Source organism: Camarhynchus parvulus, chromosome 2, assembly GCF_901933205.1.
Source record: "Camarhynchus parvulus chromosome 2, STF_HiC, whole genome shotgun sequence".
NCBI lineage: Eukaryota > Metazoa > Chordata > Aves > Passeriformes > Thraupidae > Camarhynchus > Camarhynchus parvulus.
The window spans coordinates 48723751-48738681 of NC_044572.1; the positions used below are offsets into that span (position 1 = coordinate 48723751).

General features: G+C 38.0%; 1 protein-coding gene across 1 annotated transcript in view; it reads right to left on the bottom strand.

Moving 5' to 3' along the window:
• The window catches only part of ARPP21 (cAMP regulated phosphoprotein 21), a 197581-nt gene that overhangs the window by 142137 nt on the left and 40513 nt on the right, over positions 1 to 14931 (bottom strand). Inside the window, exon 2 of the mRNA XM_030971413.1 lies at positions 231 to 393. The gene's annotated coding sequence lies outside the window, so the exon portion shown is untranslated. The remainder of the gene's footprint in view (positions 1 to 230; positions 394 to 14931) is intronic.

Sequence of the window (14931 nt, forward strand, 5' to 3'; positions counted from 1 at the left end):
CTTTGCTTTTAGCCATTTGACATTGCAGCCATCTCAACAATGGACCAAAGTTAATTTTCCAACGTGGTTATCAAAACTATTCTGAACCTACAGTGAAATGGAGAAGGCCTCACCTGGCTGCTCATCATTCCATTACTCCCAAGCAGGGTACCCAGAGAAGGGAGAAAATGCACTCTGCACCAGGACACAAAAGCGATACTCATGCCTTCACTGAATGCCTTGCAACTCACCTCCAGAAGGGAAGGGGACGAGAGCAGTGAAGGTTTGGGAACCTTGCTGCAGTCACTAGACACCATGCACATGTAAAACAGCCTCGTGTCCACAGCTTGTCCCCCAGCGTTGAGGTACTGGATTGTCTTCAGAGTGGGAAGAGCCAAAACTTATACATCAGATCTGTAAGAAGATAAAAATTAATCCAAGCTGTAGTCTGGCAGTTCATTCCACCCTCTCCTACAAGGCTGGATGTGCCTGGAGCAAGTTACCAAATGCTAAAAGATGCCAGCTACAGCCACACCAGTGTAAATAGTCAGGAGAAGAACCCAGTATCACTGCAGTATCACGTAATGTAGTTTTTCAACTCAGAATGTTGAGTAGCATCAAACACAGCATGTGAAAATAAGTGAAATTGCCTTCCTTTGTTAAGAAGTCACCTCAGACCTTCTCAGTCAGATAATAATCTAACAGAATACACAGCCTACATCCCTTTCTTCAGAACTTTGTAGAAAGAAAAATCACAATCATTGCACAATCATAATATTGAAGAGGTGGCAAACCATGGCAATGGCTTGCTGCTGCCTGTCCTGATCTGTAAACATGGACAGGGATGATTGTCCATTTAATCTTCATGAAAGTCAGCACTTCCATGAACAGAGCAAAAGCTGTGTTTTTAAGCAGAAACAGAGCTAGATCAACTCTTCAGACTTCTGACACCTTTTTCTGTCTGTTACGTGACCAAATTTTGAGGGTAATGGGTGAAAAAAAAAAGACACAAGACCTATTTCACCAAGTACTTTCTTGAGCAAAACATCTAACCAATTAACCAGGAGCACATTCTTTCCAGGATTCTGGTATTGCCAAATGCCCTTGTGCAATAGAAGCAACATACAGATGTGAAGCACACGTGAATGTGCGCACAGAGATGCCTCAGCTCAAGGTATTTCCGAAGCATGACAACAGATTATATTCCTTGTTCACTGCAAGCGTACTTTCTAGCTATGATATTTCAATTTCACTTAGAAATCAAAAAAACCTTACTGGGCTCTCAAAACCCAGTATCAGACTGGAAGTATGAGATGTCAGAAAAATAAACAGAGCTTCTTGCAGTTCTGCAATCACATATTCCTGGGAGAGAAGGCACGTGATGTTACTAAATACCTTAATAAAATCTTGCACAACTGGTTGCACATTTCTTCTGCTTCTGGTCATTTCTTAGTGGAAAAAACCCCTCTAACATATAAAGTCTGTTGTGTTTTGGATTTATGGAATGATTCAATTTGAGGCACAACAGTATGATAAGCTAGCTGTTGATGGATTTTATCATAATCTTATGTGAAAGAGATCAGTTTTAGGGGGTTTCATTTATTTTTAAACTCCTTTCCACTTTCATGTCCTTACATGTTACAAACAAATTAATCATGCATAATTTGCAGATGGACTTAAAAATATAGCACGTCTGTTTAAAATGGCACTTTACAATATGTAAATATAGCCAAATTGCTCCAGTTTTAAATACTTCTCAGGAAGAGATAACATATTTTTCAGCTACAACATCTCAAGTAAGGGAAAATTACCCAAGCAATTTGTGTAAAGCATATACTGGTATCTCAGACTTGACAAAAAAAAAATGAAGCTTTATGCTCTTTCCAATGAACTCAGTAAGAATTTTAGCAATGGATTTCATTAGGATTAAGATCAGGTACCTAAATCTCAGATTCTTTCTTTGGAGAAAGATCAATGAACAACCCTTTAAAAATATAATCTGTTGCTAGAGGGGCTGAGGCAGCTTTTTTTTCCCCCACTGAAAGCAAAGAATCATTTCTTTGTATTTGACATTTCAAATCCCCTCTTAGTTTCTTTTGGAAATCCCATTGTGTTTGATGTGCCATATCTGTGTATCTTGAAAAGGAGATTACAGTGTGGAGTTCCTCACCCCTCACACAAAAAAAGTTGCCTGATCCCCCCTAAGACCAGAAACTGTAGCTTCTGCAGCACTGCTCAGCTGTGACTTTCAGAAGAAGATGAGCAGGAATTTGAACTCTGTCTTTGACAGCTAGCATTTGTGCATGTTGTCTCTCCTGCTGTACCCTTTTCTTCAATTTATGTTTACAGGCAGGAGGACTAGTGAACCTTCAGGTCAGAGTGTAGGAGGGCCAGTAGCCTGTTTCATGGGCTGATGAGTGGCTGGCAGCTCAAAAAAGGATGTTCTAAAGTGACCACAGAAAAGGCTCATCAGCAGCTCTCAGTTGCACTGGACAGAAACACATCTCTGATATACGAACGCAGCATAGTAGTACTTTCTATAATATGTATGTGTGGCATGCACGATAGGACAAAGCTACAAAACACGCAGTGGTGAGTAAGAGAAAGAGTAGTAAGAAGAGAGTCAGCTAGAGTGTTGGGAACTGTGGTGTTAGAATGGGCCAGAGATAAAATGGTGAGAAAAAGAGGCGGAGGGAGAGTCTCAAGCAGGGAATGCAATGAGCTGGTTATCTTGAGATCTGTGATTCACTGCAGAGAATGTGCACTACTTCCTCATATTAGAGTACTGTAGGGAAGAAATCAGGCTGAGGAAATTCCAAACACTTTCAATAGGATTTATGAGCTTTAATAATCCAATGGCTCAGGGTCACCTAAGAGCCCAGGAACTGCTTGGCTCACAAATATGAGTGGCTCTAAGGAGACATATGACAAGCACAGCATCTGTGAGAGAGAGAGAGTAGTTGCAGCCCTTGGTGTAGGAGCCATAAGAGTCACAAACAACTTCTACTGGCACAAAGCAGCTTCCCATTGAGATCTTACCAATAAAAGCCTTTATTGCTGCCCTTTGTCTAAAGCAAAGTGTAAAAGCATTGGTTACCTCCCAGCACACCTGGCCAGCAGACAAGTTTTGGTGACAATTCTCAGCTACCACGATAAGAAGTGGGTAATAGAGGCTTTCAACACAGGTGCATGGTGTCTTTCTCACTGCTAAAACATTACAACATTAAAACATCTGCCCTTAAGGTGCTCTGGAAGAAGGGAAGCCGAGGGACCAGGAAACGTCACAGGAAAGCAAGTGGATCCAGTAGTGATAGAGAGGGGGAAAGAAGGAAAAAACAATTTTGACAGGAATCCCCACTTACCTTTACAGAAATCCTACCAGAGCAATATTAAGAATAGCAGTAAAACATGCTTGTGGAGCTGTAGGTTTGCTTTAATTCTCAAAACCATGTATGTTTTAGAGAAGACCATCATCCCAGCTGCCATATGAAAACCTAGAGCATGAAGTTGGCAAATTATTTGGAGGTGAAAAAAGAACGATTTGCTGTGCCAATCAGCCCCTGTAACTCTGAGTACTCACTAACACCAACTTCTCCACTTGAAATTCCCCTGGACATGGTGCCCTCTTAACCTTTCCTTCTAGAAGGTCTATTCTTCTCTGAAATACCTATTTTAAATATAAGAGTTTAACAGAAGGGTCCGCATTTACACGAGGCCTGGACCTACCTTGCAGGTACTTTTCACAAGTACTCTTCAAGCGGATACCATTTTTCAGTTTTCCTTTAAAATTTTTAAGAAAACATTTATCTTCTCCCACCAGAATCTCCAGAAAGAATCCTGGCCACAGTGTCTGTGTAACCTAGATGTGTTGGTTTCCTACTGCCCACCCTACCTCACTGCAGTGTATGCTCTGAGGCTCACACTCTATTAACTCAACCAGTGAGAGAAGCAGCAAACATTGGCCATGAACATTGGCCAATTTCAAGAGGAGGGGAGGGTGCCCTCCACAATAGAGTCAGGAGAGTAACAGAATTTTCTGGCAGATCAATTCCCCTCAGAATGAAATTAAGTACTTGCCCCCTTTAAGGCCATGTTGTGCTTTTACATGCAAAACTGTGTGCAGATGTGCCAAAGAACAGAAGAAACCAGAATAAAAACCTAAACAAAATGGATCAAACTGAACAAAAAAGCCTAACCAGTGATAAATCACACTTTCCAAAAACAGCCCTTTACAAACTACTGGAGGCAAACTCTTTTCACAGCTTGTGTATCATCACGCTAGTTTTGTTCATCCTCAGTAGAAATGACCAGAAAAGGCAGATATGTAACCACAATTTGGTGCAGTCACTGTGACTCTACTTTGAACCATCCTACTCAAAGATCCCAAAAGTAGTAGCAGCCCCACAGTATGCAAAGAATAATTCTTGCTATGTAATCTAAAAAACCTTTCAAGTTCTGTCAGTGGTGAAAAAATGTGGCCTTTGTCATACAGTTGGAAGTCTTAGAGGTTTTTCAAGGAGCATGTGTTAAAATCCTAATGAAGTAATCACCCTCACCTCTCCACTTTCACTTATTTGGACCAGTGTTCCTTTTCTTAAAACTGTCAATCAAATATGAGATTAATTAGCATTAATTTAGCAATTTTCACAACACTTGGAATCAACTTTTGTGTTGGCTGTTGGGCTGCAGAAAAGAGACAGTGACAGTAAAGAATGAATGACTGCTTACATAAAAATTAGGTCTTTTTGACACAAAGTGATGGGGGCAGTAAATTCCCCAACACTGTACTTCATGGACAGAACACAAAGACAGATATTTAATGTTTCAGCATTTTGAGGTCTTGGGCCTTCCAGGTCTTGGAGTCTTAAGCATAGTTATTTCTAAGTCACTTCCCTTAAAATAATACTGTTCCCTCAAATTTTCTCCAGCTGCCTTCTTTTTGTTTCGCCTTGCCTTATCCACTAGACATATTTAAATTTTCCTTTGTTTGGAATCTACATTTTTTCACGCCCTAAAATTATAGCCTTTGCAATGTGCAATAAATGTAGAAAGTCCCTTCATTGAAAGAGCAGTACATGGTACAATTTTAGCATCATATAATTTCCTGCATAATTGTTAAATCATTTTCTTCCTTTTCTCCCTCCCCCTCTCTTTTTCTTTTTTTTTTTTTAATATTAAGGAGAGAAAGAATCTCTTTCGAAAAGAGAGATTCAAAGTGCATATCCAGAGAGAGAGACAGACAGAAAACTTCATGCCACATAATAATGTGCTACACTGCAACTCAACTTTATTGCAAGAGCAGTCTTGTATCAGTGACAAGACTTTTCCTATATGTTGCTTCAGCATTGGACTCGGTACTCAAAGGCACTATTGGTTCACAAATGTAAACCTCCTTGTGTGTTTGTGACATTGTATCCCCAAATATCACATCATAAAAATATTAAAACAAAACTGTTCATAACATTTTCCTGTGCACCATCTGGGCCTTGCAAGAAAGCTGACATTATCTGTCAAACTAAAGATAACCACATTTTCTCTCTTTTGTATCGTTAATGTTTGTCATCGCAAATTTCACTTTAATGCTCCAATTACATTATGACATTCTTAGAAACTGAATGGCACTAATGACTTTCATTATTATTTACACACTTCCTTAATTATAAGGCTCTCCCTCTCATTCACAACATGTTCTCCCTCATAACACTCACTCCGATATAAAGCTAATGAATTTTAAACTTTCTATTACATAAAAGCCCATGATTAATTACCCAGCTTCCCAATCTCTTTATGATGCACAATGCAGAGCTCTCCTGCAGTGATTCGGGAAAGGGGGGGGAAGTGTGGAACTTTTATTCCCTCCTTAGTGAAAGCAAATAGAGAGATAAATAAAGTATCTTTCGCTTTAAAATGGCATATGCAAATTTAATTGAAAACAAATATACATCAAACCGTTCCTCAGGAGAAAGCTAAATATCTCTACATCAGCTGCATGTAGTAAACAGGATAATAATGGCTATTCTTATAATCTTTAATTTTTCATGACGAGAATTTTTTAATATAGTTCAAGCAAATGAGAGAGTAGAAGTAAAAATATATGGTTTTTACATAAGTCATTTAGTGTGGTATGCTGTACCACCAAGACCAACTACTTATGGGGTTTTAATTATTCACAATATTGGACTCCCTCACTGATAAAAAAAAGACAAGACAAAAAAGCCCAAGGTTGTACCAGCACCACACCAGTTGAAGGGCAGTTGTGACAAATATAAATTACTGCACTTCAGACTGCCAAAGGTAATACAATAAACCAGAGCCTAGAAGACTTTGAAAGACATTGTGGGGGCACTGAACAGTCTAGCAATGAAATTCAGAGCTCACTAAGTACTGATACGGGCTGCAGTCTATACAAGCTGTACATGTCTCAATGCCTGTGCTGCCAACAGAAATTGGATTCTGGCAGCCAAAGGTAAATTTACTGACAGCCACGGGAGAAAGAATGGGTAAGTTAAAAGGTGTGGCAACTCTTACTCCATTTGCTGACCTTAAGTTTGGGGGGAACCTGTATATATAAAAAAATTATTTCCTGCCATTCCAAGGACGTTCCCTTTTGTGCCTCTCCCAAGTTAAGTGAAGCAGGAGTCAGTATGGATGCAAGTACATACAAGGAATATAGTTCCTCATGGGACAAAAGCCCATCCTATCATGAATGAATTGATGGATACCCAGCTATGAATGACATATTCATTTAAAGCAAGCATGAGACACCTAGAATGATGAAGATTAACTTGTCAGAGCCCTTTACCTGTGTGTTGTCTTTATATTAACTCCTACTGCTGATCTGCTGCAGATAAGAAAATTTGCTTTGTTCTGAGAAAGGCCTCTTCTTTTTCAAATTTGGTTTGTTTTCTTTTTAATACCATATACTTTAAATGTCTAGTTTCCAGTGTCATGGAAAACTCAGGAAGCATATTGCATTAAATAATTCCATGGAAGTTCAGTACAATACAACCATACAATGTAACTTCAGACTTTTGAAAACTCTGAGGGATGGTAACTATACTTTGGTCTGTATGGACCTACACAGCAAATAACTTGAAATTTTCTCAGGGCCTGATCCAAGGTCCACAGAGTAAGCCTCATAATCATCCTACTATCTTCTTTTAATCTCTCATTTCAAGACTGCTACTCCTCAGCAATTTGAATTATGAAGCTCTCTAACATCAGAGAATGTTCTGTAGTTTAAAAACAAAAAACAAACTCAGATTAATTGAAAATCAGTTCTTCCATTCTCTTTAATGTTATTTTGCATGCTGTGTATGTTACAAAAAATTATTAGGGGTACATTATGAAGCAAAAAGTATAAACGACTCCTATTATTTCTTTAAATCCATAGCCAGAAGTCGAGCTTTAGAGGGCAGGCGGGCTCCTGGCAGATATTTAACAAGTATCAGATGTGGAAGAAAGAGACACAGATGCAGAAGGAGAGTAGGTCTCAGAATAAAATTAGTTTTCTGATTCTAATAAAGTTACTTTGTTTAGCAATCAGAAAAACGGCAGCTATTCCAGCTTTAATCAACATGTGATTCAGGGATTCACCGTTTTTTCTCAGATATTGTACAGCTGCTCTGTGTAAATAGATAGAGTCCTCCTGAAATCTGTTTTTCTCAAGATTCATCTGCTTTCTGTGGCTATTGCAGTTCATCTTCTTTTGCTGATCTGGGGTCAAGAGCCCTGGACTAAGATACCTATAGGATATGTCTTTTATTTTTAAAGCCTCCTGATATTTTGGGCAGAGAATGTGAGGCTGTCACAAAGACCCAGATTATGATCCTCAGTCACCTTTGCATGCCCACAAAAAAATTTCAGAATGCACTCAAAAAGTCTTTGATTGGCATAAGAGATGTCCTATATACTCTTGAAAAATTGGACTGTGACTTTGTGGTTTTTTTGTTGGTTTATATTGCAGATAATTTTCCTTAAATTTTAGTGATTAATGAATTTCAGTAGCTGCTAATCTTGATGAGTGTTTCCATGTAAAACAGTTTCTATGTTAGACACCTTCATAATTTTCCAATGTTATACAGGAATAATTGGACTCTAAAGAAAAGAGTGTAGTCCTTGAACTCCTTCATGTACTGACTATTAGTAATAGGAGTCAGACAAAAGAAATGAGACATCATAGAGTAAGACACAAACATAATAAAACAGCTAGGCTAATCTTTATACAATATTAAAACAACTGCATAATGTTCATAATCATGTCAGAACAGGTGAAATTAGTCACAACTGTGACTAATGGGACACCTAATTTTACCTATTAAGTGGCACGAGGATTTGCAATTACAATCTTATGATCCATTCTTAATGCAGACCAGACTTGTGATAAATTTACAGCCCACAGGATCTACCCATTAATATAACAATTAAGACAAATATATTTTAATGGCATATGGCATTATCCTTATGCTGTGCTGCTTTCAACAGTATTTTTTTGTAATATTTGTGTCCTGAAATTCTAGCTGTTTAAGATAATTAAATGTGTTTATATCACCATATTCCCCCAAAGATGAATTAGACATAGGCCCTCAAGATTTCTTGTGAAGAAGAAAAGATTTATTAAATAATTTGAAAGTGAGACAGGCATGGCAAACAAAAATATTTTTTCAAATCTGTAACTGTGTTACCTGGCCCTGTGATCCTCTGCTTATATAAGCATGTGAGGCATGAAACCTTCTCCCCATTTGCCTTTTTTGTCTAAGTCAGGAGAGCTTCACAGCTTACAGAAGCAAGTGACAGAGAGCAAAGTGCTTCAGAAGAGAGGGGATAGGGCAGAGAGAAAGGCAAGATGCCACTATGAAAGCTAATTAGTGGTGGTGGGGAGTAATCTGCTGAAGCTTGTTCTTACAATTGATTTTGTTGTTGCTTCTGTATAAGATCTCTCTCTCTATGAGCCCATGAAAGATGAGCTGTGCATCACCTGGGAAAGCTGCATGTGAAGCAACATCATTAGACAGAAACCAGGTCTTGACTTCAAATATCAGGGCTCTGATCCTGATTCTACCTTTTATTTAATTGATCATTTTGAGAAATTCAACCTGTTTCCTGGTGCCTTTGTTTGTTCTTCACAGCTGCATCTTCTGATCTTTCTTCTGGCTATTGTAATTCTGGGGAAAGTACTACCTGTCATGAGGAACTTCTGTCATGGCAGTCTGCAAAAATGTAACCTCCTACATCCCAGTCTGAAAACAGTCTCATTGAAGACGATGGGAGTTTTAAATTGATCTTGGCAGCAATCTTGTTTGCCAATAATATCATCTGTATGTATTCTTTTGAAATGTTTTGTATTGATTAAGACAGTTTTTAAAAGCACAAACAATAAATTATTCATTTTGATTCATAAAGTAGTTATAGTAAGTGTTTATTGCAGGGAGAGTATTTTCATACAAATCAGAATACTTAGAAAATAAGCCAAAAAACCCCTCAACAAATCAGCATTTCCCTGTAATATAAATGTAATATCTTTTCTATAAATATAAATAAAACTAGAAAGCTCTTCCCTGGAATGCCTCAGAAAGGAATTAGCCCAGCAAGCCAGGAAAGCCAGTGAACATCATAAAAGACAGTGCCTTTATGGAGAACATGTTACTATCAGCTCCCCTTCATTGAAGGCACAAGCACCTCTGACTGTTCTTCATATGAGTACATATGTTGAACAAATTGTACTAAATCTGCAGCAGTAAAATTACAAAGCTCACCAATTTTTGATAGAATTGCACATCGTTTGAGGACTTAGATTAATTTGATATAGGACAAAACCAAGACAGACCCAGTCATTTGGAAATACTGCAAATCATGCCCTGCTATGGAGAATAGCACACATTAGGGACATGAATAAAAAAAATAAAATAAAAAACGTGCTGCAGTAAAATCTTAGCTGCACTTAGGTGCATCTCTCATTCTTATAGTTTGTACAATAGTTGGTACAATAAACTGTATTTTCTGTGTAGTGCCTGCCTCCTACTAGGAGCTGGCAGTTTTTAAGCTTGACTGCAAGGATGGGGTAGGTACTCAGCCTTGCATACTTGAGTAGCACAGCCAAAAGTGGTGTGCTAATTTCCAAAACAGCAGCAGGGCAGTCATAGTAGGGCTGCCAGTAAAAGCATCACAAACTCCTAAATAGCAGAGATCTTTCCTTTTAATTGCAGTGCCTAGCAATTTTTTCAATTGTGAGCATTTGTCCAGTGTTCCCTGTAGGCCTTTTGTCAGCTTCTGTGCACTGTTTATTTTGCTGATGCTCCTTAGCACACATGTTGATAGCTGGTAAAACTATATGTATCTACACATCTATTTGAGAAAACACACAGAATTAAAAGCAGAGAATTTTTCAGCACCAGTCTTCTCCAAGATTTTAGTGAACACCTGTAAGGGAGGTAGCCAACGGCTGCCTCATGTCTAGGGCAAGATGTCATGCCAGGAGTGTAAGAAAAATTAGATTTTCCAGTGAAAATTAGATTTTACAGGACTTCACTCACAAAGTGTAATGGTAGCACACCTTGTGGGTCCCCAAGATCCATGATTTATGCTGTTTCTCCACTGCCCTTTACCTCTGAAAAATAAACTGTTTCAGACTTTCTTTGCCCTTCTATTCCTCCATGTTCTTACTGTTCCGTGTCCCATGCACTCTCCTTTCTCATTTTCCTTTTCCTCTCTCCATATTCATGCCGGAGGGTATATCATGATGAGGTTCTCTAATCAATCGTCTGACTCATTGCCTTATGGCAGAATATTGCCATGGCTAATGACTAATATGACTGCAGGATTTCCAAATGTCATCTTATAAGATCTTACAGACTGCCTATTAACTATTTTTTAGCCTTGCCAGGATTAGCTGTGTAGCAAAATAAAACAGAATGATTTAGCATAGGAAACTCATTTCTCAGCAACTGATTTCTATTTATAGGTATAGCCTAAATAAAACAGTATAGGACAAAGTATTTCTAAACTGAGATATGCTCCATTTATGAACAGCTTTTCCTATGATATTCAAAGTGTTTATTTGCACAGTGAGTGACCAAAAATAGTAGCTGAAACTTTCTACTTTTTGGAAGATTGCAATTGATATTTACATTCAAGTTATGATTCATTATAAAAGAAGAAATGTGTGAAACTTCCTAGACAAATAGTTGGATGCGCTGTGTTTGTTGATTTTTATTTATGCATACAAAATATTTTTTTCTCCACATTATAATTTTGTGATGAGCTAAGGAATGGAACAGTGCATTTTCTCTCTGCAAATCCCACGTCCCTGAAAATGAAGGTAATATTTGTCCTTTAGTTAAATACAGTTATTCAATAACAGCAAATTAGTTTTATTTTAAATTGACTCTAAAACAACACACTTACTTTCAATAAGAGGAATTTTTTACACTGATAAGAATTACCACAAAAAGCAGTAAGAATATAGGATGTACAAGGAGAATTGTCGATGATTTTAATGTCTGACAAGATACAGAGGATGCTTTGCTGCAAGCCTAATGATGCTAGTCCAGTATTATTTAAATGACACATATATTAATTCTATTTTTTTCTTCCTGCCATGCTCATGGAACTAAAGACAATCTCACCCATTTGCCTTTTTCAAATTCCTGCACTGACATGAACAAATAACTAGCTAATCACAGGAGGCTGATACTTCCTCTGAGCAATCAACTGTTACACTCCCACAATTTGTCCATTCCTAAAAACACAATATTAGTAGTCAACCATCTCTCTTGCACAAAACTAATGTCAGCATAGACAAATTTCCTAGATATCCATCTATAAATACTTACTGACACCTTCTTGATTAACTCATCTGGTCACCTTGCCAGTGATGGTAAAATGACATTGATGTGAAAAAAACAACCTCAGCAATACTGTGAGAATGCTGAAGTGGGGGGACTGATAATTCTCTGCTGATGATTGTTAATGAATTAGCAAGAAGCATTATCTTGGGTATAAAAGAACAGAGAAGGAGAAACAACATCAAATTGGGAAGTGTACTGTAAAGATTGGTGTTAGAAAACTAATGAATAACATCACAAGACCTTAAACTAGCTATTCTCATTGAGACATCTTGTTAGATCATCAGATTGCTTAGATGAGAAACCTGCTCCCATTGCTTGTGTGTTTGTGGTGTCAAACACAATTAGTATTTCTCCAGGTGAATTTTCATTCATTAGAGTTGGAGAGCCAAGTAGAAAAAAACACAGTGGAACTGAATTTGTTTCCCCTTCACAAGCAGAGTTTTCTCTGCGCGTAGGTGTGACAAGTATGAGAAGCACACACTGAGATTGGCTCCAGTGGCTATCACAGCTCTGTCCCTTCCCCACAGCCCTGCAAGCTTTGCTTCCTCTAACACCCAGCCTCCAGTAAGGAGTTCCACCATATTGACCTGAAAAATCCAATACGGCAGGAAAAACCATCTGTCTACTCAACCAGTGTTAATTTGCTGGCAGCCCTCATGTCAGCCAAAACAGGGTATGTCCTCCATCAGTCTGCCCATGTTTCTTATTCATTCTGTGTATGGGGCTTTTTTTTTTCCCTCAGAGCTCAATATGCAAAGATAAACCACTGCTGACTCCATCCTGTGGTTCCACTTCAGCATGTTCACATCTGGTTACCCTATCTTACAGTACAATTAGAGTCACTTCACTACTAATAAGTCCTCTAAGCCCAGGATCTGGTTGAAGAAAGTAGAATTTTGGAAGCAGGGATGAAATCAGTGCTCTGCTGAATTCATGGCACTGATTTCACCTGAGCCTAATTTTTACAACTCATCTTTATAATAATGAGGGTTATACAACAGTGGCTAAATTTTAAAGTTGCTCATTTCCTGTTATGTACTGCCAAAACCTCATTCAGTGTACCTAATGCACCACCTTAGAAAACTGTTGAAATATTAATGCTATGTGGTTGTCTCAGTTTTTAAGGGTAAACATTGAAGTTTGTTGGTTTTTTTTTTTAATCAAGTGCAAAACTTTCCAGGTGTTGAATTTGTAGTTACATTTTCAACGTTCCTGAAGCATTATAAGGGGAATCTGTGAATTTTAAGTAGAGGTGATCGATAAGGTTTGAGAAATATTATATTAAAATTTATATCCCAAGCCCATGATCCTGACAAAGCTGACACTTAGTACATACTCAGTCATCATAATTTTTATCATTTTTCTTATTTTGTGAAAACACTACTGATCTTGTTTTGACCATCAACTATAAAAGCAAACTATAAACTCCTCATTTAATAAGATAGTCATTTTATAATGGGATTTAAAAATCTAGGTGCAATGAAGTCAACATCAAACACTGGCTTAAATCTCTTGCACTAGAATTCATATTTGTCATCAGAAGGGGGTAAAAGGTCTTTTTTCATTTTTAAAGCATCTGTGGTTCATGATAGCAAAGGTTTTCTATTCAGGAACATGCTTTAAATTAACTTGGGGTGCTGTTAAAAAACCTACTCCCTGCAGCTGAACTGAAATTAGGTTGCTTTCTTTCAGTTTTTTGAACAGACAGATAATCTGAGTGTTCAGTTTTGCATCTGCATTATACAATTGCTTCTTTATTCTGAGTCATTTGGTAACCTCCAAAAATAGTTCACTCTTCCTGAATTAGCTGCACAGTGTTATAGATCATGTAGACAGGAAAGCCCATCTCCTTGCTCCTGCCCAGCCAGAGTGCTCCAGGGCTCCCGGATCAGCTGGGTGGCCGCAGTGTGTCTTAACTCCAGCAGATGTTTCTGCCGCCCTCGCTCAGAGCCGGGAGGGAAAATAAAAGAGAGAGAAGCAATGGATCACAGGCCACAACAATTGCTCAGTTCCAACAATAAAACACTATGTCCATGGAGGTGGGCTGGGAGAAAAGAAAATGTTTGTTTTTTCAGATCACTACCCAACAGCTAGAATAGGAGGTGATATCATTTTTGCAATAGAGGAACCTTCTGTTTTGCACTTAAACCCCAGTCTTTGATGGAGTCAGAAATGTTGAGTCCCAGTGATGCCCTGCAAGCAGGAGTCCAGAAATGAAGAAATTAATTTATTTTCTTTTTCTGAAGTACAATTACATTATTTGGTAGTCAGTAGTAGGCATTCTTACAGGATTATTTGCTCAGGTGACTTAGATTCTCTTTTGCTTTGCTTTTTAACTATGCGATAGGTGTTAAGAGAATTAATTTCCAATAAAAAGTAGCCTCAGCTGGCTGGTGAGACAAGAATGGCTGTTGGAAAAATTAAGGAAGTCCAAATGAAAGTATGTTTTAAAACATAATCTAATCAAAGACAAAAAAAAAAATCAATCATGAAATTCGAAAGGACTTTCAGGTGAATGACAAGTTACTGTTGTCAATCCCAGAACTGCTGAGGAAAAAAACCAATTTGTGAACAGGAAAAGAACAATGTGTTGTAATTTCATGTACACCCTATAAGCACTCCATGCAATCAATGTAACAAAGATGAAAAAATAATACTTTTTGTTCCTGCAACTTGTGGAAAATCCTAGCATTTTGCATGTAATTCTGCAGATAAAAGAAATTTATGTGTCTCACATTCTTCTTTCTAATGTTCTAAGAGAGTCACAATATTAATAGGATATAATACTATACATTTTTTGTTAAGAAGAAGTATAGGTTATTTTCCTCATGTGTCTCAGGCCTTTCTGAAAGTATTTGTTGTTATTGTTTGATATCAGTTGCTCTAAGAAAGCTTTCCCCTATCTGTTCATTTTTGCAAGGGCCCTGCCGTCAATTTTCATCTCCTTTTTTTTTCTATTTATCTCTCCAAAGAAACTGGGAAATAGAAGGAATCATACTCCACTTCCATCACTAAAACCAGGAAGCCCTTTTCTGCTGGGCTGGAAGCAAGGATGGCTTTATCCTGAACTGAATTAACGGCTTCCCTCCAGGACAAAGCTCAGCTA